General features: G+C 34.6%; 1 pseudogene; it reads left to right on the forward strand.

Annotated features, from left to right (window-relative positions):
• Window positions 1–436: 436 nt before the first annotated feature.
• Window positions 437–25,022, forward strand: LOC145935614 (uncharacterized; annotated as a pseudogene).
• Window positions 25,023–27,736: the final 2,714 nt, after the last annotated feature.

The following is a 27,736-nucleotide window of genomic DNA, read 5'->3' on the forward strand; positions in this document are numbered from 1 at the left end:
AATCATCGGTACATACATCGTTTTCCAATAAAACAATCTACAGTATTGTATTTTAATTTTACATGTAATGTAATTTGATTATACAAGATCATTTTCTACACTTTTTATTGCTATTTTTTATTTATTTTATAACCTTATTAAATAAATTAAAAATTATTATTTTATTCTATATATGAAAATATAGATGTAATGTAACACTATATAGAATAAAATATAATAATCTTAAATATATTTAATAAGGTTACCAATAAATAAGAAAAAACCTAGTATTAAAATAGTGTAAAAAATGATCTTATTATATAATCAAATTATTTACATTACATTTAAAATAAAAATACAATACTGTGTAGAATAGTATTACTGAAAAACGATATGCATGTAATTATTTTAAAAAATAATAATACAGCTTAAAACACTTTAGGTTTGCAGCTATAAAATGGAAATAATACCTGGGAAAAGAAAGAAGTTGTATGTATATGAAGGATATACATACAATATAGATAACAGATATACACATATCGCTGTACAAAAAGACGTACTACAGCATGTAAGGGTGTGCTAGTTAAAGAAAGGGAAAGTTTTATCTTACAAAGTAATCATAATCATCCAAGCGATCCTCACATACTTGATATTTTGAATCTAAAAAGTGAAATGATTCAAATGTGTAAAGAGACCACTACAACGAACAAAGAAATATTTGATACTGTTTCTCGAAAAAATCCAAAAGCAGCAGCTTATATTTCATATAATACTATGAGAAATGTGTTATCGAAAGAAAAACTTAAAATGCGTTCTCCATTACCTTCAAGTGTATGTGATCTTGACAATCATCTCCAAAACTACGAATCTGTAAAGGTTATTTACAAAGGCTGTGTTATATCTGAAGACAACAAATATTCTTACATATTTACTAGCGATAAACTTCTCAAAATATTAGAGGAAGTTCTGAAATTTTTATCGATGGTACATTTTCTGTGAGTATTAGTTGTTATTATATTATATTTGTAATTAAAATATATAATTTTATTGAAATATTTGTGGACAATTATGATTGTTGTTATAGTTCTATATAAATGTTATTTCAGGTTGTACCAAGAGCAAATTTTGCACAGTTATTTTCAGTTCATGTGCGATACATGGATAAGGTATATTAATTTTATCATTCCATACAATTTTATTACATATATTTTTTCTATCAACATTATTTTAATATATAAATATTTTCTTTTAGGGTATTGCAGTATTATTTATCTTGTGTGAAGCAAGAACGCAATTAGTATACAAATCCATATGGAAAGAAATTGTTAAATTAGCTCCTGATCTGCAATGTAATTTGCGCTTCATAATGTGTGATTATGAAAAAGCATCGATGAATGCTGTCCATGAACAATTTCCCAATGCACCTCTACGAGGCTGCTGGTTTCACTATTGTCAGGTATTTTAAATATTTTTTATTAGCAAAACTATTAGATTTGATTTATTTTATAGATTATTTACATTTTGACATTCATAATTTATAAGTTTTTAAAATAGTTTATTAATATATATTTTATGTTCACATTATAGTGTTACGTCCTGTGGACTCCACGATTCTTTTCTTTCAAAGAATGCAAGGCGATGATTGAAAAATCACAGGCGTGGGAATAAGACTATGATCTGGCAGGCGAAGCAGCTGACCGGAGACGGTTAATCGTAAAAATAAAAATAAAAAAAGGAGAGATACATACCAGATGTAACTCGCGGTGTCTGAAATTCTCGCTTTGACTAGTTGACAACTCGCGCTTGAAAAGCAATAAAAATCTTTCTTTTAAAGGAAAATTTTACTTAAAAAGCAATAAAAACTTTTTAGAAGGAAATCTCCACTTGAAAATCAATAAAAATTTAGAAGAAAACTTCCACTTGAAAACGAATAAAATTTTACCAGACTAACAACGATAACCGAATCCAAACAAATGCCGCCTGACAGATCACCGAGATAATCTCGAGAGGATAATAAAAATATAAACCTCAACAAATTCTCCATTGGTCAAAACCTAGGGCCTTAAACAAAAGCCCTGACCAATCCCGGTAAACTTTTAAAATCAAGAGACGCCCCCGGGACTGAAAGGGCGTTATTGAAAAATTCCCTATTCGTCAGGAAATATTAACAAACTAACGGGAAGGAGGAGCAAGAAGGTATATATACCCGTGACATCTCTCAGAGAATATCAATCTTTTCTCAAACCTACGCACGCGGATCATTCGCGAAAAGTTGTATCACCATCCTTCGAGTGAATCTCGAACTCGTGAGCATTCGCAGTAACATTTGTGAAATCATCGTGTGCCCAGTGCTCACCGAGTACGACGATTTTCGCGAGTGAACAACTGTGAGTGGAACACCATCCTCACGGAGGAGTCCGTAGCCAGATTCACACCTGGAATAATTAACACCTACCTGCGCACTCCATAAGTAGTAAGTTATCAAGCACGCTACATCTCCACCCTTACTAATAATACTTAAAATAATTCTGGGACTTCAATTAAATTATAATTGTTTTCCTTTTTAATTTATTAATTTATTATCCTTGTTAAATTCTAACTTCGAAAAACTGTCCTTTCTTCCCCCATCCTTATCTCTCTCTCCCCCTCGAAATCACTCCGGATTTCCCGCGATAGCGGAGCAATCCGTGATTTCTTCCATCTCCTCTTTCTCTCGAAATCACTCTGGATTTCCCGCAATAGCGGAGCAATCCGTGATTTCTATCATCCCTTTATCTTTTGAAATCACTCCGGATTTCCCGCGATAGCGGAGCAATCCGTGATTTCTTCCATCTCCTCTTTCTCTCGAAATCACTCTGGATTTCCCGCAATAGCGGAGCAATCCGTGATTTCTATCATCCCTTTATCTTTTGAAATCACTCCGGATTTCCCGCGATAGCGGAGCAATCCGTGATTTACTCTCTCTCACTCTCTATCTCTCTCTCTCTCTCTCTCTCTCTCTCTCTCTCTCTCTTGAATGAACAAATAAGTAATACAATAACTAACTAAATTATTAAATAATTAAAATATCAAAATTATATAAAAATAAATATATATATATACTTTTTTTTTTTTCTCTCTCTTACAAGAACTCCCAGAGTTATTTTTCAGTAAAAACTCTTCTTGCCCGGTTACTTTATTATTCGCTCTCGTAGTGGAAAATCCAAGGAGACGACCCTCGCGAACCGCTGCTAAATTGGCGCGAAACCGGCGTAATAGGCGGTTAAAGAAAGCGTTGGCACGGAGTCTGGCTGCGGGCGAAACCTTCGGCTCTCTAGGAAAAATTAACACACCGATCCACACAGAGACAACTAATACATATCACCCTACGGTCTCTCCTATTTCCTCACCCGAACATATAGAAACCCCGCTGACGCCGTCTCCCGCTACCTCTGCTTCTGCAGAATTTTTCGATTCCCCGCGAACTCCTTCTCCTCTTTCTCCCGAACCCGCTATACCTCAGCGGGCCCCTTCCCCTCACTCCTCTGTTTCCTCTGAGGACGCCGATTCTCCGCGGAGCCCTTCTCCCTTTCTTCCCCCTGCTTCTCCCGAACGCCCTGACCCACCTAGATCCCCGTCTCCAGCTCCCTCAACAATCACCCTTGAAGATTCTCCTCCCTCATCCCCAACGTCCTCTGTAAATAGGGAACATCCGGAAGGGTTTGAGGTAGTAGATATCAGCGACGACGATTCCGAGGAATCAGAATCGCCTGCCAAGCTCTCATACGAGCAATTCAGAGCTTGGCTGATAAACCAGCTCCCAGGGATACGAGAAGTCCCTGAGGGAGCTTTCACGATTGGTCCAGGCCCCGTAGACCACGAGGCCTTACGCGAATTTCTAGAGACCACTGATAGGAATAACATCATCCCCTGGTATGTTCCCGGGCGTAGATATCCTTTAGCCGTCCCTGCACACCTTCTCCTACGAACCTATCTCCCCTCCACCGCCATAATTACCGAACTCATATAACCTAGAAGTCTCTCTTACACGCACACACATGGACACTAATTTTATATACCTATTACCATTTAAATTATTGTAACCACCAATCGGGACCCTAAAATTTAAACAATAACTCTTACCCCTTTCTGCCCCGATTGAAGACCTCCGTACTAATGTATCACCCGCGACACATACACATACATTCACTCTTCATTAGCAACTAAGTCCGTCAATAATATTATTATGTATATAAATTCTTTCGTCTTTATATTAGGAATAAATTTATAAATTTCAAAATAAATGATTTTCATTTATTAATAACCCGTTCCCACTCATTCCCGTAAACCAGGATCGCACAAGGTCCCATCCTGCGTAAAAGAGATTAAATTCTCTTGCCAAAAAGGGACCACCGAGCGAACGGCCCTTTAAATAGAGTAAGAGCGACCCTTGCGGTCGTTGACCTATTTGGGCCCAGACGTTCGTTCGGGTCGAACAGACGGATAGTCTGCCGTCGTTCGAAAAGATAAATTTAGTTACGTCCTTCCTTTCGACTCTTCCTTCCTTGAGTCTGGACGTAACATAAATAAAAATTGGGGGCTCGTCCGGGATTGAAATGTGCGATTCCTGGTAGCGGTAATGAGTAAAGGAACAAGAGGTCAAACTGATAAAGATCAAATAGAAGAACTTTATAAAACTGCATTAACAACACCACATAGAACACGCAAATCTAAATCTAAACCATCTGATTCCGAATTAATTCACACATCCACACCTTTAGTACCTTCAACTTCGACATCTCGCCAAATAAATTTTTCGTTAAAAGATCCTTCCTCAGAATTCGATTTAACTGAAAATACTTTAGTAGCCGAATCGCCCGAGCCAGATTCCGACGATTCTGCCGATATAACTACTGAAACAATAAAAGATCAAATCGAAAAATTTGATATCGAAAGCGATCCCGAAAATTTATTTTCTTTTAACATGGCGCAACCTAACCCCTTTGCTACCTTAAAATACGCGGTAGACGCCGTCCCCTTTTTTGACGGTAGTAACATTCCGCTAAATTATTTTATCGAGGGTTGCGAGGAAGCGAAAGCTATGCTTCCTAAGGAAGCAGAGACTCAATTTACTAAAATTATAAGAACTAGAATAGTGGGAGAAGCGCGTCGAACAATTCGGGATGAAGATTTTGATACTGTATTGCAATTAACTACTTATTTAAAGAAAATTTATGGACCCACTAAAAATGTATATCAGTTACAAGGAGAACTAGGATGTATTTATCAAAGGAATGAAGAGGATGTCGTCACTTACGCAAATAGAGTTAAATTACTTGGAAAACAAATATTAGAAGCATATCGAAGTTCCGGTCACATTTTACCCAACCAAAATATAAAAACAACGGTAGAAAAAGACATGTGTAAGTGTTTTATTAGAGGGCTAAAGCCCGAAATAGAGCAGAGAATCGCTAGAGATTTAGACGTACAAGAAACTGTCGCCGACGCCCTAAGGATAGAAAGAGAGCTTCGAGAGATGACAGGTTTGCGCCAAGGCCAAGGCGTTAAAACAGGCCAATCACCGTACACTAATCAAGTGCGGGAAATCTGTCAGATCTGTTTCAAAGAGGGACATGCCGCAAGTAGTTGCAGGAAGCTCGTTCAATTTTCCTTACAAGGGCACGATTTTCAAACGAATAACGGAACGAAGATTTTAATTTGCCAAATATGCAAAAAACGCGGCCACAGTGCGGATAAATGTCGCCAACGCGATCCTCGCGCTCGTCAGTCAGTAAACGTAATTCAAGAAAAAACTACTATATGTCAATTATGTTCAAAAACCGGTCACGACGCCAAATCATGCCGACAAAATACTTCCCAACAACAAATTAATAAATCGACGGTTATTTGTCAATGGTGTGAAAGGCCTGGCCATTCGGCTAGTAACTGTTGGAAAAAACAGAACGAGGAAAGAAGTTTGGAAAGTAGACCGAAAGTTTCATGCCAACTTTGCGATAAATTCGGACACTCCGCTAAGGATTGTCGTGTTAAAATAAATCAACAACTGACAACGAAGAACGATACATTCTGCAGATATTGTAAAGAACAAGGCCATCTCCTTGAAAATTGTCAGTTACGCAACGCAAGTAATAATCGTCGAAAAGAAAATAATCAGGGAAACTACACAGGTCCCTCGGGGTCGGGTGCACAACGGGGGGCCGGACAGACTTCACACCCGTCGACATCTCAAGAAGCCAAGTAGGCCGTCAAACCATCGACATACGACCCGTAACAGTAAACCTCGATAAACATAGTCGCGTGCCTACTGTTCAGGTCCAAATTAACGAAATACCATCGCAAATAACCTTTCTATTAGACACGGGATCCGGACCAAATATAATTAAAGAAATTTTTATACCTAAAACTTTAAAAATTAACTATACAAATATATTAAAATTAAATGGTATAAATAATCATCCCGTATATACGCTCGGAGAAGTCGCTTTAAATCTCCTTGGAATTCCGATATCTTTCCATTTAGTATCTCGCGACTTTCCGATTCCACAATCCGGAATATTGGGAAATGATTTCTTTAAACAAACATCATCGAAAATAGATTACGCTCAAGGATATCTGACCGTATCCGGAGTTAACATACCGTTTTTCTCACCGGAATCTATAATAGTGTCTCCGAGATCCGAATCATTATTTTATGTAAGGATAGAAAACCCCGAAATAAAGGTGGGATATATACCAAAATTAAAAATAGAACATGGAATTTACTTAGGAGACACTATTGTAGAGAACATCTCCGGAAAAGCATATCTCAATGTTATAAGTACTTTAGACGAAGAAGTGGAAGTCCGCGTACCCACTTTGCGTTTAAAGCCGTTGGATCAATTATTTGACGACCATAAATCCGACTGTCCGACGGTCAACAATTACGATGAAGTTTCGTCTATAAACGAAGAACCAATGAACACCAACGAAACTTATATTGATATGGAAGACGAAGAAGAAAATTTCGAGGATGAAGGAAAATTTACGGAAATAACTCGAAAAACAAACAAAATTAATGTTGACAAGGGGAATAAAAATTCTCCCGGAAATTCTAATAATTCAAAAATCCTTGGAGAGGAAAGTTACCAAACCTCTCCTGAAAATTTTAATAATTCAAAAATCCTTGGAGAGGGAAGTTACCAAACCTCTCCTGAAAATTTTAATAATTCGAAAATTCTTGGAGAGGGAAGTTACCAAACCTCTCCTGAAATTTCATATAATCCAACAATTAACGGTGGGGGAAGTTACCAAACCTCTCTTGAAAAATTGAATAATTCTAGTAAAGGGAAAAATTATCAAATCTCTCTCAAAAATTTAAATGATTCAAAATCCCTTGGAGAGGGAAGTTACCAAACCTCTCCTGGAGGGGATATTTCTAGAATTTCGGAGGGAAGTTACCAAACCTCACTACGCGATTTGACACAATCTTGTTCTAATTTAAGAGAGAAAAATTCCTTATCATTTCGAGATATCAAATTTCCGAAAGTTGGATTATTCACAGAAGACCACAATGACAAATTAAAGTCATCTCATGTCACTATAAAAGACCTTCTTGAAAAGGCACAAAAATATTTAAATATTGAAAAATTAAACATTAAAAACTCTAAACGCATGAAAAACAGAACCAAACCGTCTTCGAAAGTTTCGACGTCTTTATTAAATAAATCGCAAGAAATTATAGATAAATTTATGCGAAAACGAAAATCTAAACATAAAAGAAAACAACAACAAATTAACGATACAAGCAACGATTTGCATAATTGCCTAGTGGTTTCCGAGGAAAAGGAGAAAGACCGCTTTATACAAATTACCGAATTATTACGATTGGAATATCTAAATGAAAAAGAACAAGAAAGTGTAAAGAAATTAATAACAAACAGTCAAAACCAATTTCATATTCCCGGAGAAAATTTAACTGCAACTCATGTACTCCAACATCAAATACCAACCACAGATGATCGACCAATTAACACTCGTCAATACAGATTCCCGCAACTACATAAGGAAGAAATAAACAAGCAGGTAGAGGAACTGTTAGAAGGAGGCATCGTAAAACCCTCACAATCGCCATACAATACGCCCATATGGATCGTGCCGAAGAAAGAGGACTCCAAAGGAAACAAGCGCTGGAGAATGGTCCTCGACTTTCGGGCTTTAAACGACAAGACTATCGGAGACGCATATCCATTACCTAACATCATAGATATATTAGATCAATTAGGGGGCGCGCAATATTTCTCTGTATGCGATTTAGCATCTGGATTTCATCAAATAAAAATGGATCCTGCTGACAGTCACAAAACTGCATTCACTACTCCCTTCGGTCACTACGAATTCGATCGAATGCCTTTTGGATTAAAAAACGCTCCTGCAACATTTCAGCGCCTAATGGATTTAGTATTAACAGGATTACAGGGCGAGGAATTATTTGTTTATATGGACGACATTGTTATTTATGCTACTTTCTTAGAAGAACACGAACGAAAATATAACGCATTAATAGAACGACTTCGTGAAGCTAATTTAAAACTACAACCTGATAAATGTGAATTTTTAAAAACCGAAGTAACTTATTTGGGACACGTAATTGGCAGAGATGGAGTAAAACCAGATCCGAAAAAATTAGAGGCAGTACATAAATTTCCCCGACCGAAAACCCCAAGAAATATTAAGCAATTTTTGGGACTTGCCGGATATTACCGGCGCTTTATTCCAAATTTCTCTAAACTAGCAAAACCATTAACAAATCTACTAAAAAACGACACTCGTTTCGAATGGACATCAATTCAAGAAGAATCCTTCGAGATATTGAAACAAAAATTATGTGAAGAGCCAGTACTACAATACCCTGACTTCTCTCGACCATTTATTTTAACTACGGATGCGTCAGGTTTAGCCGTAGGAGGAATACTCTCACAAGGGGAAATAAACAAGGACAGACCTATCGCATACGCTTCCAGAACACTCACGGACGACGAAACGAAATACGACACTTACGAAAAGGAAGCACTAGCCATAATATATTGCGTTAAACACTTCAGACCATACTTATATGGAAGAAAATTCACTCTAGTTACAGATCATAAACCTTTAATGTGGTTTAAAAACGCGCAAGACGCAAATATGAGAATACTTCGCTGGAGATTAAAATTAGCGGAATACGATTACGACGTTGTTTATAAGGCAGGAAAAACTAACGTAAATGCGGACGCATTATCAAGAAACCCAGTAGATCTTGAAGAAATTGATTGCAAAATAATAAAAGAACGAAAAACTTTAAATCCAAATAATCCGGAAGATGCAGAAATAATTTCCAGAATGCTGGAAGAAACCGATGACGAAGGAGAGGAAGACGACGATTTTCAACTATATTTGTCAGATACCGAAGAAATTGAAGAACCGATATTCGAAGAAGAACCCCCTGATAATAATGTCGATCCTATACCTTTTACCCCCGAAGAACTAAACGAACCTCCTGCGTCACAAACTATCGAAAAAGCGCTAATACATGATCCTCCAAAACAAAACAGAATGCAAACAAGAAGTCAGACGACAAAACGAAATATTAAGAAAAATAATGAAAATCATAATAACAACAAAAACAATACTGAAAAGATAGAAGAAAGAAACGATCCGCCAGACAAAGATCAGGATAACAAAGAAACAGATGGAAAAGAAAGGGAAGAAAGCGATGACGACGAAGAAGAAATTATCAATAAAAATTTAAAATCAAGAAAAATAAAAATGAAACCTACTATCATTGAGAATAAAATAATTAAAAGCAACGTTATAGATTCTCGCGAACTATTATTTCTGCGAAAAGACAATGTCGCGTATTTTGTCGACATTTACGGAAAACCTTTAGACTCAGGATCTGAAAAACTCTTCGAAAGAAACGAACTCCCGAATATAGGAGTTAGGTAAAGCGAAAGCAATAAAATACAAAACCTACTACCACATAGTCTTACCCATCAGTGAGACGGAACGAGAAGGCCCCACAGCGACTCTCAACCAAATTATAGCGGTTATACACGACTTACGAAATTTGACTGAAAATTTAAATTTAGGAACACTCAGCATTGCAAAAACAGAAATTATCAACAACGTTCCATGGAATAATATCAAATCGCAACTGCAATTAAGATTCATTAATTCCACTACCAAAATAATCATTTGCAACGGACAAATTAAATATCCACCGAAAGATCTACGATCCGTTATAATTGGTGAGATGCACTGTTCGCCGATAGGAGGACATCGCGGCGTCACTAAGACATACAATAGAATAAAACACAATTACTATTGGGAAAACTTAAAACTAGACGTTCAAAGATACATACAACAATGTTTGCAGTGCCAACTGAGAAAATTAGTACGCGTCAAAACAAAACAGCCTATGATAATCACAGACACACCAGGCTCTTCTTTCGACAAGGTAGCCATGGATATTGTCGGACCTTTACCCAAGACAGAAAGAAACAGCGAATACATTTTGACCTTACAAGATCAGCTGACCAAATACTGTATGGGTATACCATTACAAAACCAAACCTCCGAAACTATCGCGGAAGCTTTCGTAGATCGTTTCATCTGCATATTCGGAGCGCCAAAGGCAATATTAACAGATCAAGGAAGAAATTTTCTCAGTGACCTAATGAAAAAGGTTGCAAAAATATTTAGAATTCGTAAATTTCGTACAACGGCCTTTCATCCACAATCCAACGGCTCATTAGAAAGATCGCATCACGCATTAGGAGAATATTTAAAACAATATGCAAACGAACAAAAACAATGGGACAGGTGGATAAGCCTTGCGATGTTTAATTACAACACTAGCATACATGAAGCAACCAAACATACGCCATACGAACTAGTCTTTGGAAAAATAGCTAGAACTCCATCGAATGAAATTTTACCTTCGAACGATCAATTATCAAATTATGACGATTATCTAATAAGCCTCGTAACACAACTTCACACAATCCAAGGAAACGCTCGTGAAAACGTCATCGAAGCGAAACACAAATCCAAGACATACTACGACAAGAAGATTAATCCTCAAAATTTCAAACCGGGAGACCATGTGTTTCTCCTAAAAGGTCCAAAACCCGGAAAATTCGGAGATCATTATACAGGACCCCACGAAGTATTAGAAATATTAAATAAAAGTAATGTAAAAATTAAAATAAAGAAAAATAGCCGAATCGTGCATCCTAACCGATTGCGAATTTCCTATATTAAAACCACTAAATAATCAACAAAAAGGATTAATTTTCCACAAAAATAAATGTTTTTTTTTATATATATATAAATAATAAAAATACAAAATATAATATTAATAAAAATAAAGTAGAAATACATAAAGGTTATAAGAGAAAAAAAGATACACATACCTACAAAAATAATTAATATTTCAGATGGATCGCAAATTCAGACGACTAATCGCAATATTAATAATACTAGCAGTATACCTGCATCCAACACATGGGCTAATAGGATATGACTGTGGATCTTCCTCCGCAAACCTAACCACGCTATCATTGTTAAACATCGAGGAATGCGATATCCCTCGTAAAGAAATTAAACCGGATCAAGTTTACGTACAGCTGTTACAAATTAATGAATTCGAAGCAGTGCACGTAATACAGTGCAAAGTTGAAATCGACCGATTAGTCAAGAAATGCGGAATGTTTTCTCACACAATGGATGTACATAACGGAAAATATTCATATATAGAAGAAATAACTCGCGAGGCTTGCAGGCGAATGCATAGTTACGGAAGTTATCAAGTAGGACGCACTCTTATCTCAGGACTTAAATCCAATAGCACAATAACCAGACCGATTACGTTAGCTGGTCAAGTAGACAACTACGGCGAATGCCACGGAGGAGCATACTCAGATCCTTACGGAACATGGTCGGATGTTATTGTAGTCGGAACTGTAAAAATCACATTACAGGATTACACTGCCGACGTACGCATCAACACTAATAAGGTACAACTCAGATCCGGCATTACTTGCCAACTCGGCTCTACACATTGCGTAGATCGAAGGAGGAGACACATATTGGAATACCGTACCTGCAGGTCCCTGTAAATTTAATAACTATGGAATATTATTCGAAGGGTACGCCTATAAAATAACTGACGACGAGCAAGGCCAAACAGTATATTCTCTCACCACACAAGACACAATATTCGCTCTAACCAGTAAGGGCAAACAAGATGTCTGCGGATATTCGATAATACGTACCGAACATCCTAAATTAATGATTTTCGAAACAGTGCGAGGAACCGCCGTTTTTAAAAAACAATCACGTATATCAAATCTCGATATCTTCACGTACATGAATTCAAAATTTGTGTACGTAGAGAAACATATCCGCACGCAAATCACCCAGCTTTATCACGATATCCTATTACAACAATGCAATCTAGAGCAACGAATGTTACAAAACGCTTTAGCAATTGCCACACAATCACCAGATATCTTCGCATATCACCTAATGAAAGGGCCCGGTTATATGGCTCTACTAGCGGGAGAAGTAATTCACATTGTAAAATGTGTACCCGTCGAAGTAATTCTTGCTCATACAAATCGTTGCTATAATCAATAACCCGTGTTACGGGAAAATCAAACATATTACTTAACCCCGCAAACTCATATACTATTACGGCAAGGAACGCAAACCACATGTAATACATTAGCACCTTCTATGTACCAATTGGAGGACTCTTGGTATAAACTCATGCCAAGACCAGTGGACAGTATACCGCCAATTATCATGAAGCCATTAACCAAGCCTGTATGGAAATACATCAGTCCCGGATCGCTTGCTACAAGCGGCATATATACAGAAAGCGATTTAAAGGACCTGCGAGACCATATAATGTTTCCAGCCGAGAGACCCGCAGTTCTCAACTCCCTAGCGAGAGGAGTGATGGGAAGATCCATGTCTTTAGAGGGGGGGTCGATCTCCAATTTACTGGATATAAACACTATAGAAAAAATAGCGATGTCTACATGGAACAAATTTTGGAATAAATTCTTATTTTTCGGAAACCTCAGTGCTGGGTTACTCGGAATATACCTATGCATTAGAGCCATAAAACTCACACTAGACACAATAGTACACGGCTACGCCTTACACACAGTGTACGGATGGTCTCTGTACCTAATCGGAGCCTTATGGGACTCTTTAACACATCTGCTGATACATCTGAAAACAAGACAATTCAAAAAACAAAAACCCACCGCTCCGGCCCCTGGTCCCCAACACAGCGGGGCGCCCGAGATTTACCACACCGAAAACAAAACATCTGCGACAACTACTTATCCTCTCCTTCCCCCACGGGAAGACGCTACGTATACTTTCGAACTCAGAGAATCGAAAAGCTAAGGAGAATAAAGCATACCCCCAATTAAACCCCCCCCCCGAAATTCTCCACACAAAAATACATACATATTTTATCTTTATTTTTACCTCAGAAATGGAAACCTCTTACATCGACACTGAATTCTTGACTCGCGGTCGCCTGAAGGTGACCGTAGTAAGAGCGGAATCACCCTCGCTGTTTTGGGTACAACTAAAAAATAGCGCAAGGGAACTCCTGGAAATGGAAGAAGAAATCCAATTCCGAATGGATAGGAGAGCCAGTTCATTGCTCGTATACCCTCACCATATGAAGGAGGACTTAGAGGTCGTGGTTAAAGACAAGAAAGGATGGAAGCGAGGGTTTATACAAAGCATAAATAAAAACACTTGGATGGTCAAAATAATGCTCGGCGACTGGGGAAGAACAGTGTGGCGCCGTATGAGCGAAGTGTACCACCTAGAAGACCGTTTTAAGGAGATATCCTGGCAAGCCATAATATGTGGATTAGCCCACACCGCAGCCCCTAATGGTAGGAAAACGTGGCCAATAATGACACGAGACCTGTGTCGACTCCTTTTAGAGGGACAAGATGGATGGATAAATATAGTCCATCCTCTAAGAAAAGGTGCGGCCTTGGTGAAGCTCCATATCGAGACCGGAAAAATATTCGATACAACATACAACCTCAGAGATGCATTGTTCCGACTAGGTCAAGTCGAGATCTGTACAAAAGTCACCGCCGACGTGGAACCCTGTCTAAAAAGAAAAAAAAAAAAAAAAAAAATATATATATATATAATTGAATTATGTATTAACTTAGAGTTATTGTAGCATTTAAATAATTCTATATATTCTAAATTTTTATTACTCCACTATTCATTTGAAATCTGAATTGTGTATTAATTCAGAATTACTCTAGTGTTTAACAATAAGTATTCCTATAGACCCTAAATTTTCTTTACCTTACTACTACTTCGTTTGAATTTTGAATTATGTATTAATTAGAATTACGCAAGCGTTTAAGTACTCCCATATATCCCAAATATTAATTACTCTATTATCATTAGTCATTATATCACCCTACCTTTCCTCTTTATATTATGTACTTCTTTTGCATATTATAATTATAACGTCATTATTGATGCTACACATTATCATATCATATTATTCTTTAGTATTAATTACTATTATACCATATATATATTGAATCGTTATTGGTAATATTTCAACATTTGCGCTCTTAGGTTTAAGTTTCTTATATACTTATCATGAATATATGTATTTCTTCTTTTATTTACATGCGCAAATTTATACCTTATACTTAACCTCATAATAATAATACTTTGTAAACAAGTGGAACCATTTTCTATTATTATCGTCAAAACATACTGCCTGATCGTCGGTTGCAGTATAACAATGCCAGTATATCACCATCTCCAATGGACACCCGAGATGCCGGAAGAAGTACGCCAAGGCCCAATCGACGGTGTTAAACCAGAAGACCACCCCGAAACATACCGAAATCTAACAGAACTCCGGTGTGTTACATTAATGGAGGGTGAAATCTATCAAGATACGACTGACTGCAGCAAAATTTGTCAAGAATGCTATGATAAAATATCAGCCGAGGAAAACCAAGAATATGCAACAATACCACCGCATAATTTGGTCCACAAAATATCAGCTGACGACCAAACAAATTGCACTAAATGCAATAAAGTAATAGTAACAATCAAACCGGCGATAAACTGCAGGGACTGCATAGAAGAATACCTATACGTTGACCAGACATACTTGGCCGAAGGCTGGGGTCAAGCTGTGATCCCCAGAGGGGTAGAAGAGCAATAAAAGGAAGGGACCTGCTACTTGACACCAGAGAACTGACATTTACTACTGACGAAAATCAGGCAGATAAAAACGTGCTTAGTTCTTTTCTTTTTCTTTATATATAACATATATATATTTTCTTATATATATATATATATATATCCCTCTATTTTCATTAGAATTTTCATACGATAGAAAAAGGGCTCCACACCTGCGTTACATGTATTAGCGGTAGTAAATTTAAATAAATAAGTACAATTAAAAATAAGCTATGAGTAAAGAATAAAACGACACAAGAAGGACGAAAGAAAGGAAGGGGTTTTGGAGGTCGCCTTGTCTTTCCTCCTTCTTTACACAATTAAGAAGATAATTAATAATTCAAGGTAACACATTTAATAAAATAAAAATTAAATGTGAGCCCTTCCAATCAACAAGTCGTGATTCCTCCGAAAGAAAAGAATCGGATTATTCCATATAATTCTCTTTGCAAATGTCGAGTTTTACACCCCAACATTTGTCTAAGGCGGGGGGTGTTACGTCCTGTGGACTCCACGATTCTTTTCTTTCAAAGAATGCAAGGCGATGATTGAAAAATCACAGGCGTGGGAATAAGACTATGATCTGGCAGGCGAAGCAGCTGACCGGAGACGGTTAATCGTAAAAATAAAAATAAAAAAAGGAGAGATACATACCAGATGTAACTCGCGGTGTCTGAAATTTTCGCTTTGACTAGTTGACAACTCGCGCTTGAAAAGCAATAAAAATCTTTCTTTTAAAGGAAAATTTTACTTAAAAAGCAATAAAAACTTTTTAGAAGGAAATCTCCACTTGAAAATCAATAAAAATTTAGAAGAAAACTTCCACTTGAAAACGAATAAAATTTTACCAGACTAACAACGATAACCGAATCCAAACAAATGCCGCCTGACAGATCACCGAGATAATCTCGAGAGGATAATAAAAATATAAACCTCAACAAATTCTCCATTGGTCAAAACCTAGGGCCTTAAACAAAAGCCCTGACCAATCCCGGTAAACTTTTAAAATCAAGAGACGCCCTCGGGACTGAAAGGGCGTTATTGAAAAATTCCCTATTCGTCAGGAAATATTAACAAACTAACGGGAAGGAGGAGCAAGAAGGTATATATACCCGTGACATCTCTCAGAGAATATCAATCTTTTCTCAAACCTACGCACGCGGATCATTCGCGAAAAGTTGTATCACCATCCTTCGAGTGAATCTCGAACTCGTGAGCATTCGCAGTGACATTTGTGAAATCATCGTGTGCCCAGTGCTCACCGAGTACGACGATTTTCGCGAGTGAACAACTGTGAGTGGAACACCATCCTCACGGAGGAGTCCGTAGCCAGATTCACACCTGGAATAATTAACACCTACCTGCGCACTCCATAAGTAGTAAGTTATCAAGCACGCTACATCTCCACCCTTACTAATAATACTTAAAATAATTCTGGGACTTCAATTAAATTATAATTGTTTTCCTTTTTAATTTATTAATTTATTATCCTTGTTAAATTCTAACTTCGAAAAACTGTCCTTTCTTCCCCCATCCTTATCTCTCTCTCCCCCTCGAAATCACTCCGGATTTCCCGCGATAGCGGAGCAATCCGTGATTTCTTCCATCTCCTCTTTCTCTCGAAATCACTCTGGATTTCCCGCAATAGCGGAGCAATCCGTGATTTCTATCATCCCTTTATCTTTTGAAATCACTCCGGATTTCCCGCGATAGCGGAGCAATCCGTGATTTCTTCCATCTCCTCTTTCTCTCAAAATCACTCTGGATTTCCCGCAATAGCGGAGCAATCCGTGATTTCTATCATCCCTTTATCTTTTGAAATCACTCCGGATTTCCCGCGATAGCGGAGCAATCCGTGATTTACTCTCTCTCACTCTCTATCTCTCTCTCTCTCTCTCTCTCTCTCTCTTGAATGAACAAATAAGTAATACAATAACTAACTAAATTATTAAATAATTAAAATATCAAAATTATATAAAAATAAATATATATATATACTTTTTTTTTTTCTCTCTCTTACAAGAACTCCCAGAGTTATTTTTCAGTAAAAACTCTTCTTGCCCGGTTACTTTATTATTCGCTCTCGTAGTGGAAAATCCAAGGAGACGACCCTCGCGAACCGCTGCTAAATTGGCGCGAAACCGGCGTAATAGGCGGTTAAAGAAAGCGTTGGCACGGAGTCTGGCTGCGGGCGAAACCTTCGGCTCCCTAGGAAAAATTAACACACCGATCCACACAGAGACAACTAATACATATCACCCTACGGTCTCTCCTATTTCCTCACCCGAACATATAGAAACCCCGCTGACGCCGTCTCCCGCTACCTCTGCTTCTGCAGAATTTTTCGATTCCCCGCGAACTCCTTCTCCTCTTTCTCCCGAACCCGCTATACCTCAGCGGGCCCCTTCCCCTCACTCCTCTGTTTCCTCTGAGGACGCCGATTCTCCGCGGAGCCCTTCTCCCTTTCTTCCCCCTGCTTCTCCCGAACGCCCTGACCCACCTAGATCCCCGTCTCCAGCTCCCTCAACAATCACCCTTGAAGATTCTCCTCCCTCATCCCCAACGTCCTCTGTAAATAGGGAACATCCGGAAGGGTTTGAGGTAGTAGATATCAGCGACGACGATTCCGAGGAATCAGAATCGCCTGCCAAGCTCTCATACGAGCAATTCAGAGCTTGGCTGATAAACCAGCTCCCAGGGATACGAGAAGTCCCTGAGGGAGCTTTCACGATTGGTCCAGGCCCCGTAGACCACGAGGCCTTACGCGAATTTCTAGAGACCACTGATAGGAATAACATCATCCCCTGGTATGTTCCCGGGCGTAGATATCCTTTAGCCGTCCCTGCACACCTTCTCCTACGAACCTATCTCCCCTCCACCGCCATAATTACCGAACTCATATAACCTAGAAGTCTCTCTTACACGCACACACATGGACACTAATTTTATATACCTATTACCATTTAAATTATTGTAACCACCAATCGGGACCCTAAAATTTAAACAATAACTCTTACCCCTTTCTGCCCCGATTGAAGACCTCCGTACTAATGTATCACCCGCGACACATACACATACATTCACTCTTCATTAGCAACCAAGTCCGTCAATAATATTATTATGTATATAAATTCTTTCGTCTTTATATTAGGAATAAATTTATAAATTTCAAAATAAATGATTTTCATTTATTAATAACCCGTTCCCACTCATTCCCGTAAACCAGGATCGCACAAGGTCTCATCCTGCGTAAAAGAGATTAAATTCTCTTGCCAAAAAGGGACCACCGAGCGAACGGCCCTTTAAATAGAGTAAGAGCGACCCTTGCGGTCGTTGACCTATTTGGGCCCAGACGTTCGTTCGGGTCGAACAGACGGATAGTCTGCCGTCGTTCGAAAAGATAAATTTAGTTACGTCCTTCCTTTCGACTCTTCCTTCCTTGAGTCTGGACGTAACAATAGGCTGTTTTGAAAAAGTGGAAACGATTAGATCTTCTAAAAGCACCGCGTAAAATTGTGTCCATGGCAATGACATTAGCATTGGCACCATCAGAAATGTTTTCCGAAGGTTTAAATCTTATGCAGATCATTGCAGATAAGGAATCTGATAATTATCCTAACATATTAATTTTTATGAAATATATGAGGAGCACTTGGCTCCCAATATCAAAAAAAATAAGTGTATATGGATGCCCAGTTAGAACTAATAATCTTGTCGAATCATTTCATAATATTATATCGCAAAAGATGCAAACAGTTCATCCAAATCTTTGGATATTTTTAGGTATGCTTATATACATAATATACATTATATTTTAGGTATACTATACTAACATACAACACATGTTATACTATAAGTATAAAAACTGTATAATCCTTTATATATTTTAGTTGTTAAAAACAATAAGAAAAATAAAAATTTTTATTCGGTTTATATGATCACTGTAGAAATATATATATATTTATATACATATATATTATTTAATTGTTACAAAAATGAGTAACTTTTAAAACAGAATAAATCTTAGACAATAATTTCTAAACTATTTTATCTGTATTTCTACATAGTGATCATAAAAACCGAACAAATGTTTTTACTTTTCTTAACAATTATAATATTATAGAAGGTATTCAATATACAGTTTTTGTACTTATAGTATAACATGTGTTATATATGTTATAACTGTATGTGTTATGTATATGTTATACATATATAAGTCTCTATACCTAAATATATATAGTATTTCAATAATTATATTAAAAAAAGGTATTTCATATTGTAAAAAATAATTATTTTTGTAGATAACATTTCAAAACTAATTACGGATCAAGAAATTGATTATGATCGTTTAATAAATGGCCTACAAGTTTCAAGAAATCGTTGCCGGTATAACAAATATAGAAATACAAGAATACAAGAAGCTCAAAGTTATTTATCTACTGGTATCTACTCGTTGAAAGAATTTTTACAGATATTTGATGAGGATAGCGGACGTCAGGAATATAATATGGAATTCATAATAGGCAAGTACTTATGAATTATATATTTTTATATATTTTATTTACAATATATACATTCTATTGATATTTTTTACAAGTATTATTCATTACAAATTTCTTGGTTGTCAAATTTTATAATTTTTATTACTTTTTACATTTTTTTTGTATATTAAATTTTTTAGATAATGACGAAGATGAAATTTGTGCGGATTTACACACAGACGGAGCTGTAGAAGCAGGTAAAATTTGATTAATCATTTTGTCTGAGAAAGAAATTTTCTTGTTATCATTTTGTTGTTTAGTTGTAAGTTGTAATTATTTTATTGTAATTATTTAATTATAAAAATATATACTTTCTTTGCTTTAATACCAGTTAATAGCGTTGAAAACGCAATTACACGACAAAATACTCGACGTCGGAGACGAAAGAAATGCATATATGACACTAATGAATTCGAAGGTAAAAAACTATTATTTCTTTTTGTTAGATTCATGAGTGTATTTGATTTTTAATATAATTTTAATTAATTAGTTTATAATTACTCTTTAAATTTTATATTATATGCTTACATTTGATCATTTCTAATCAAATAAATACATTAATAAATAAAAGCACATTCAATTACGTGTAAAAGTAATTATATATATATGTATATATATATATACACAGAGAATGGTTTATTTTAGTTTATCCACTGGAATATTTCGAGATTTTTAAGTTTAAGACAAAAATGCTTTAGACAGAAATTGTTTTGTTTGAAGGATAAATATGATGTAATTAAATTTAGAAAAAATCGACTTTTCCAGATTATACGGAGATCATCGTCACTTTTTAAATAGAATCACGCAATTTTTTTTACGTAATATAATTTTGTTACGTTATATAATATAATTCTTCTAGTATTCTGCATATAAAAATATTAAGATAGAATTATAAAAAAAATCAATCCTTTACGAAGTGTTATTTATTCCCCTTCAAATCAAACAAATTTTGTCGGAATAAGCATTTTTGTTCTAAACTGAAAATGTCAAAATATTCCAGTGGATAAATTAAAATAAGCTACCTTATATTTACAAATATATATTTTATAAATTTTATAAATATATATTTTATATATGTATATGTGTGTATATATGTATGTATATGTGTGTATGTGTGTGTGTATGTGTACAGGTAACATTTTTGAAATGCTGATTATATAGTATCATTTAATTAGATTTGTTTGTTGTTGAAAATAATAATATATTTGAGCATTAGAAGTGTTTATAATATTTTAATAAAAATTTGTTAGACTAAATAATTACTTTTTATCTAATTATCGTTACATTATTAGCTCAAAATATATAATTCAAACAATATCTAAATCATTTTTTTATACCAATATCATAACAATTATGTAACTTTTAAATATTAACATTATTAATTTTTAAGCTTGTTTAATATAATACCCTAACATAGTGTTTATTCAACAGTTGAAACTGTAGAGGTTGATGAAAATAGAGAAACTAAGAAAAATAACGATGACAATGATGAAGATAATTAAATATAATTAATTTGTAAGATTAAGAGACATGCATAAAATATACACAATAAGCTCAAGATATAATCTAAACAATTTAAATCAGTCGATTTCTTATACCAATCTCATAATAATTTAAATGAACTACATATTAATATTATTCTTGCTTGCTAATATAATACTCTAACGTGCTGGTGTTTATTCAACAGCTGAAACTGCAGAAGTTGATAAAAATAGAGAAAAGGAAAATAATAATGATAATGATGATGGTAATGACAATGATGAAGGTAATTAAATATAACAAGTTGTAAAATTAAAAGACATTAAAAAATACACACATATAAATATATACATAAAATAAAATAACACAATATTCTATTTTTTACAGAATATATTTATGAAGTTCCTTATGATGATTATAGTTACTGGACTAATGAAGAGACTACAGAAGATGACAAACTAGAAATGCCGTTCTTATCCATTAAGAATATAGAATCAACTATAAATACAAACAATTCATATGAAGAAGGCATATGCATTATATGTTTGATCGAGAAATCTAAGATAATGTTTATGCCATGTAAACATTTATGTTGTTGCAAAAACTGCATACAAAATTTATTGCACGAAAAATGTCCTGCGTGCAATAACAAATACGATGAATATATATCCGTAATAATACCATAATATAATCTTGGGTTGGTTTGTATTTATTTGTATATTTAATATATATTTTATTTTAACATATAATTTATTAAACATTTATGATACATTAGTAACAAAAAACAGAATCAAATCTTCCAGATCTAATTTATATAAATGTAAAATAAATTATTATTTCATGTTAATCTATTTATTTACAGACAAGAAAAATAAGAAGACGTAAATACATTCATACCAAAGCATCACAAGTTAAAAATGTAAGTGAATTAGATCTGCAGTTTAACGACGGAAGTATTCACAACAAATTTACAAAAAATTGGCAGATAAACTATCTACATCATCAATTATATATACATTTTCATTTAATTGTTGCAATGTTAAGCGTATCTATACCAAAGCATCACAAGTCAAAAATGTTTTTATAAGTGTATTAGTTTTAAAAGTCGTACTGTAAGTTAAAACGAAAGATTCGATTATTTTTTTTAAACTTGTAATATAATCGATTTTTTATAAAATGTTAATTTCTCAGATTTTGTTTCTCTAAAGCATTCATACTTTGCGTTTTCTTTTACATTTCTGCAATTTGATACAAGTAGAATCATACGTTGTAATACAAAGTGCAAAATTAGTTCTTAAGATCTTAAATAAGAAGAAAACTGTTACTTATTGTTAGTTTAAATTAGTAAAAGTATAAATATAAACAAATATATACAAACAGTATTATTTCTAGATAAAAATATGTAATAAGTGTATTAGTATAAAGTTTATTAGTTCTAAAAAAAGTCGTACTATAAGTTAAAACGAAATATTCTATTATTTTTTAAAACTTGTAATATAATCGATTTTTTATAAAATGTTAATTTCTCAGATTTTGTTCCTCTAAAGCATTCATACTTTGCGTTTTCTTTTACATTTCTGCAATTTGATACAAGTAGAATCATACTTTGTGATACAAAGTGCAAAATTAGTTGTTAAGATCTTAAATAAGAAGAAAACTGTTGCTTACTTTAAGTTAGAAAAATTAAAATATGAACAAATATATACAACAGTATTATTTCTAGATAAAAATATGTAATAATCTTCATTTACAAAATTAAAAATTGAAATTTTTTATAACACTTGGCTTTTTTATAATAAATCTATTATATTTACTTTACTATAACTTACTCTATTATATTATATTTTTGTATATCATATACAGAAAGCTATTAATATTCTTTTAAAAAGTATTAATAAAAATTATAATTGAAGTTGTAATAAAGAACATTTATTAAATTTTATTCCATAAATAAGAAATTATTATTAGTTATGCCATCCATAGTTTCAACCTCATCATTAAAGCATAAACGTAAAATATCCGAGAGATATTTCTTCAGATAATAATCAAGTCAAGTTTCAATAGTGATTCTTATACATTTTGTAGTACTATGTTCCGAACAACATCAGCTTTGTCAACATTATACGACGAGCATATCGTGTAAATTTTGTATGAAATGTAGTCATCTGTAAAAACATGAAAGTATGAATCATATCCACTGTCACTAATTTAACTGCTGCGTTTATCAAAGGATTAATATGTTTCTACAGTTGACACATTGTATAAAACATTTATATTCCTAGTCAGATATCTGTGTGCATGAGTGTGTGTGTATACTTTGAAATAATATATTTAACAATTTATCCACAACATTTAGCATAATGTATTATAATATCTACATCGTGGTATTCAAATGATGTATATATTATATGCTTTTTATTAACATATTCTTACAAATATGATGCTTTTTTATTTCATTACGCTCACACACACACACACACACACACACACGATGTATACAGAGAGAGAGAAAGAGAGAGAGAGAAAATGTGTCGTCAAAATTACCGATAAATCGTATAGGTACTTTGGCGATGTCGTCAAACTAACCCGAAACGGAGAATTGATTAATTTGACGACATTGTATACTTTGACGACACGATATATTTATTTTTTGGCGATTTTGACGACAGTAAAGAAATTTATCAAAGAATTGAAAATATATTTTAACGAAATTAGTCGAAAGGTGGAAAGAGAAGATTCTTGAAATATTAACGGTTTTATATTGTTGACGTGTTAGAAGAATGAGAAGATTGAAAAACCATTTGTACTGCTACTTAGTGAATATGTCAGTAAAGGGAAAGACAGTGCTTTACCATGTCATACCTAAATAGCATATTGTATTAAATATATGTAGTATATTTAAATTATATGTATCATATGTATACAACATTGCTGTATCACAAGATAAAAATCTTATAATACTTTGTTTTTAATCAATTAATCAATTACAATTAAATTGGACTGTATATTTAAACATATAACTTTTTAAAGAAATGAATCTTTATCGCTAACAATAAAATAATGTCTGTATTGGTAAGATATTATATTTGTAGTAATTACTTACGGATTTATATATATAATATGTATCATCTCACATAATGCATATCTTGTATGAATATATGAATGATTATATCTTTATAATTGCATATTGATGATTTTTGTATGGCATTCTGCCTGTTAACAATTAAGAATTGTACTGTTTCGCAAATAAAATCTTACATATGTCGAGGCAACGTGGCCCTTAGAGGCAGCATGCCATATGAGAAACATCAATATGTATTATAAAGATATAATTATTCTAACACCATTTCAAGATATGCATTATGTGAGACTATATACATACATATAAACTCTAAAGTATAAATATTACTAATATATCATATAGTTTTCATAGTGATACAGATTAATTTCTCCAAAAAGTTATATGTATAAATATATAGTCTAATATAAATGTATATTTGATAAATGGTTAAAAATAAAATATTAACAGATTTTTATACATAGTGATACCAAGAATGTGTATGTACCCAGAAAGCAAAATGTGTGCAAATTGTCAACAGATCGACAACAAATTTCCACAAAAGTTGCTAGCAAATTGGCATCCGTTATGTCCGCATTAGGCTTATGATTTGTTAACAAAACCTGCTGACAGACTCTGACAGCAGATCGACGACAGAAACCGAGCAGGATCTGCTAACATGACTTGACGTCAGATTTGAGACAGAAATCGAGCAAGATCTGACCGCGCACAATATGACAGCAGATTGACAGCAGAAACCGAGCATGATCTGCAGTTTTTTACTATTGATAAAATGGGGCATTTAAATGGATTTAAAGGGTTCTCCAGTTAGTTTTCCGAATAAAAATAGATGAAAAATTAAATATGTTACTTTTTACTAATAATTTTTATAATCATTTTTTACATATTGCATATTATTACATATTAATCTTTCTAAATTATAATTATTAACAAAACATATAATACATATATAGCACTCGAAGATTAATAATTATATTAATTATAATTTAAATTTATTATTGATAATTATTATTTTATTAATTATGAAATTTTATAAAACTATTCTGGAAATGTGAAATAATTGATGTCCTAGAACCGGAATTGCGGGATTTTCCGATGAGCGCGTCTCCATAAATCGCCTAAACAGAAAAAAAAGAAAATTAAGAATACATAATTTCACACAAATTTGACACAATATTAATATTATAATCGTAGGACACTATGAAGAGCGTTATGATTATAATATTAATATCAAAAACTAAAGTGTCTGGCACTAAAAAGTAGCAATTGATATGTGTGATAATATTTATTGGGATGTAAGGGAGATAGTTTTTAAAATTTAGGCGCTGAAAAGTGCCGATTATTGCGAAACGAGGTGATCCATATTTAATGAATAAAAATAGGCACTGAAAAGTACCGTTTGTTCTCTGCTCTTTTTGAGAGAAATGCGACCCACTCAACGACATATATACAGGGTGATTCAAAACAACCGTTTGTCCTTAAAATGTCGTATTCCTGACTGAATTCTAAGACGATTTTTCCTTTGCCAAAATTTGATCCGAAGCTTAGTTTTCAAATTATTAAAAGAAATATTAAGCGAATTACGGCACGAGTACGGGCGGTAGGCAGGAGCGGCGCAACTCATTATCCGACGCGGGCGACTGTGTGAGGCACTCGCTGCGATCAGCTGTTCGCTACACGCGATGTGTTAGTGTTTGTTTGTGTCTGTGTTTTGCGTGTGTGCGTACATACACACACACACACACACACACACACTCTCTCTCTCTCTCTCTCTCTCTCTCTTTCTCTCTCTCGCACTTACTCACTTTTATTCTTACCTTGTAGAGGTGTTTGATGACTTTACTTCTGATGAATAATTGTTGCACGACTGTTAACAATGAGACGTTCCCATCTGACATACCGAATAATAAACAAATTTTTCTTCTTTCAGAAATTGTATCCACATTTAGAACGAATACACTCACGCACTTGATCGAAAATAAAGAATATATTTATCGATTGTAACAGTTAATCACAATCTCGGTTACTACTGATTGATTATTAAAATCACTCACAAAAAACGCGTTAAATGCAAAGCGCACGTTACTCGATGCGGATGACAATAGTCTGCGACGATGACAACAGACTGCGGTGACGCGACGTGACGCGATGACGCGACGCGACGATAACAATCACGGCGTTGCCGAACGTGAACGTGTACATGTACATACATTACATGTGATAATAATATGTATAATTTATAAGTTATTAAAAAAAAACATTATAACGTATTATAATACGTTATACTTTTTTTTTAAATAACTTAACATTATCTACTGTTTTGCTATTTTTCGCAAGCGAGACATGAGAAAAATTAATTTTATGTTTTTGCGAACAAGATGTTCCACGTATGAATGTGTTGGTCGCTATGAAAAGAGCGAGTTGTTTTTTGGTCGCTCTGAAAAGAGCGGATTGACTTTGGTCGCTCTAAAAATAGCGGATTTTTAGTTTCAAAAAAATTTATAATAAGTGCTCAAAATGACCACCATCGATTCTAACGCAAGCTCTCAGGCGTTTTAATAGATTTCTTTGGACGTTCTCCATTACTAATAGGAGACTTCTTTTAAAAAATCCGATATTTGGAATGTCGAAGAAGAAGTAATGGAGATATAAATTTTTTTGAAACTAAAAATCCGCTCTTTTCAGAGCGGCCAAAAAACAACTCGCTCTTTTCAGAGCAACCAACACATTCATACGTGGAACATCTTGTTCGCAAAAACCTAAAATTAATTTTTCTTATGTCTCGCTTGCGAAAAAAAGGCAAAACAGTAAATAATGTTGTTATTAAAAAAAAAAAAGAAAAGCATAACGTATTATAATACGTTATAATATGTTTTTTTTTAATAACTTAAAAATTATACATATTATTATCACATGTAATGTATGTACGCGTTCACGTTCGGCAACGCCGTGATTGTTATCGTCGCGTCGCGTCGCGTCATCGCGTCGCGTCGCGTCACCGCAGTCTGTTGTCATCGTCGCAGACTATTGTCATCCGCATCGAGTAACGTGCGCTTTGCATTTAACGCGTTTTTGTGAGTGATTTTAATAATCAATCAGTAGTAAGAGATTGTGATTAACTGTTACAATCGATAAATAAATTCTTTATTTTCGATCAAGTGCGTGAGTGTATTCGTTCTAAATGTGGATACAATTTCTGAAAGAAGAAAAATTTGTTTATTATTCGGTGTGTCAGATGGGAATGTCTCATTGTTAACAGTCGTGCAACAATTATTCATCAGAAGTAAAAGTCATCAAACACCTCTACAAGGTAAGAATAAAAGTGAGTAAGTGAGAGAGAGAGAGAGAGAAGTACTCTGCGTTGATACCACTGCTT

Source organism: Prenolepis imparis, unplaced genomic scaffold (assembly GCF_030444845.1).
Source record: "Prenolepis imparis isolate NDT839.2.m4 unplaced genomic scaffold, iyPreImpa1.0 SCAF_4, whole genome shotgun sequence".
NCBI classification, from domain to species: Eukaryota; Metazoa; Arthropoda; class Insecta; order Hymenoptera; family Formicidae; genus Prenolepis; species Prenolepis imparis.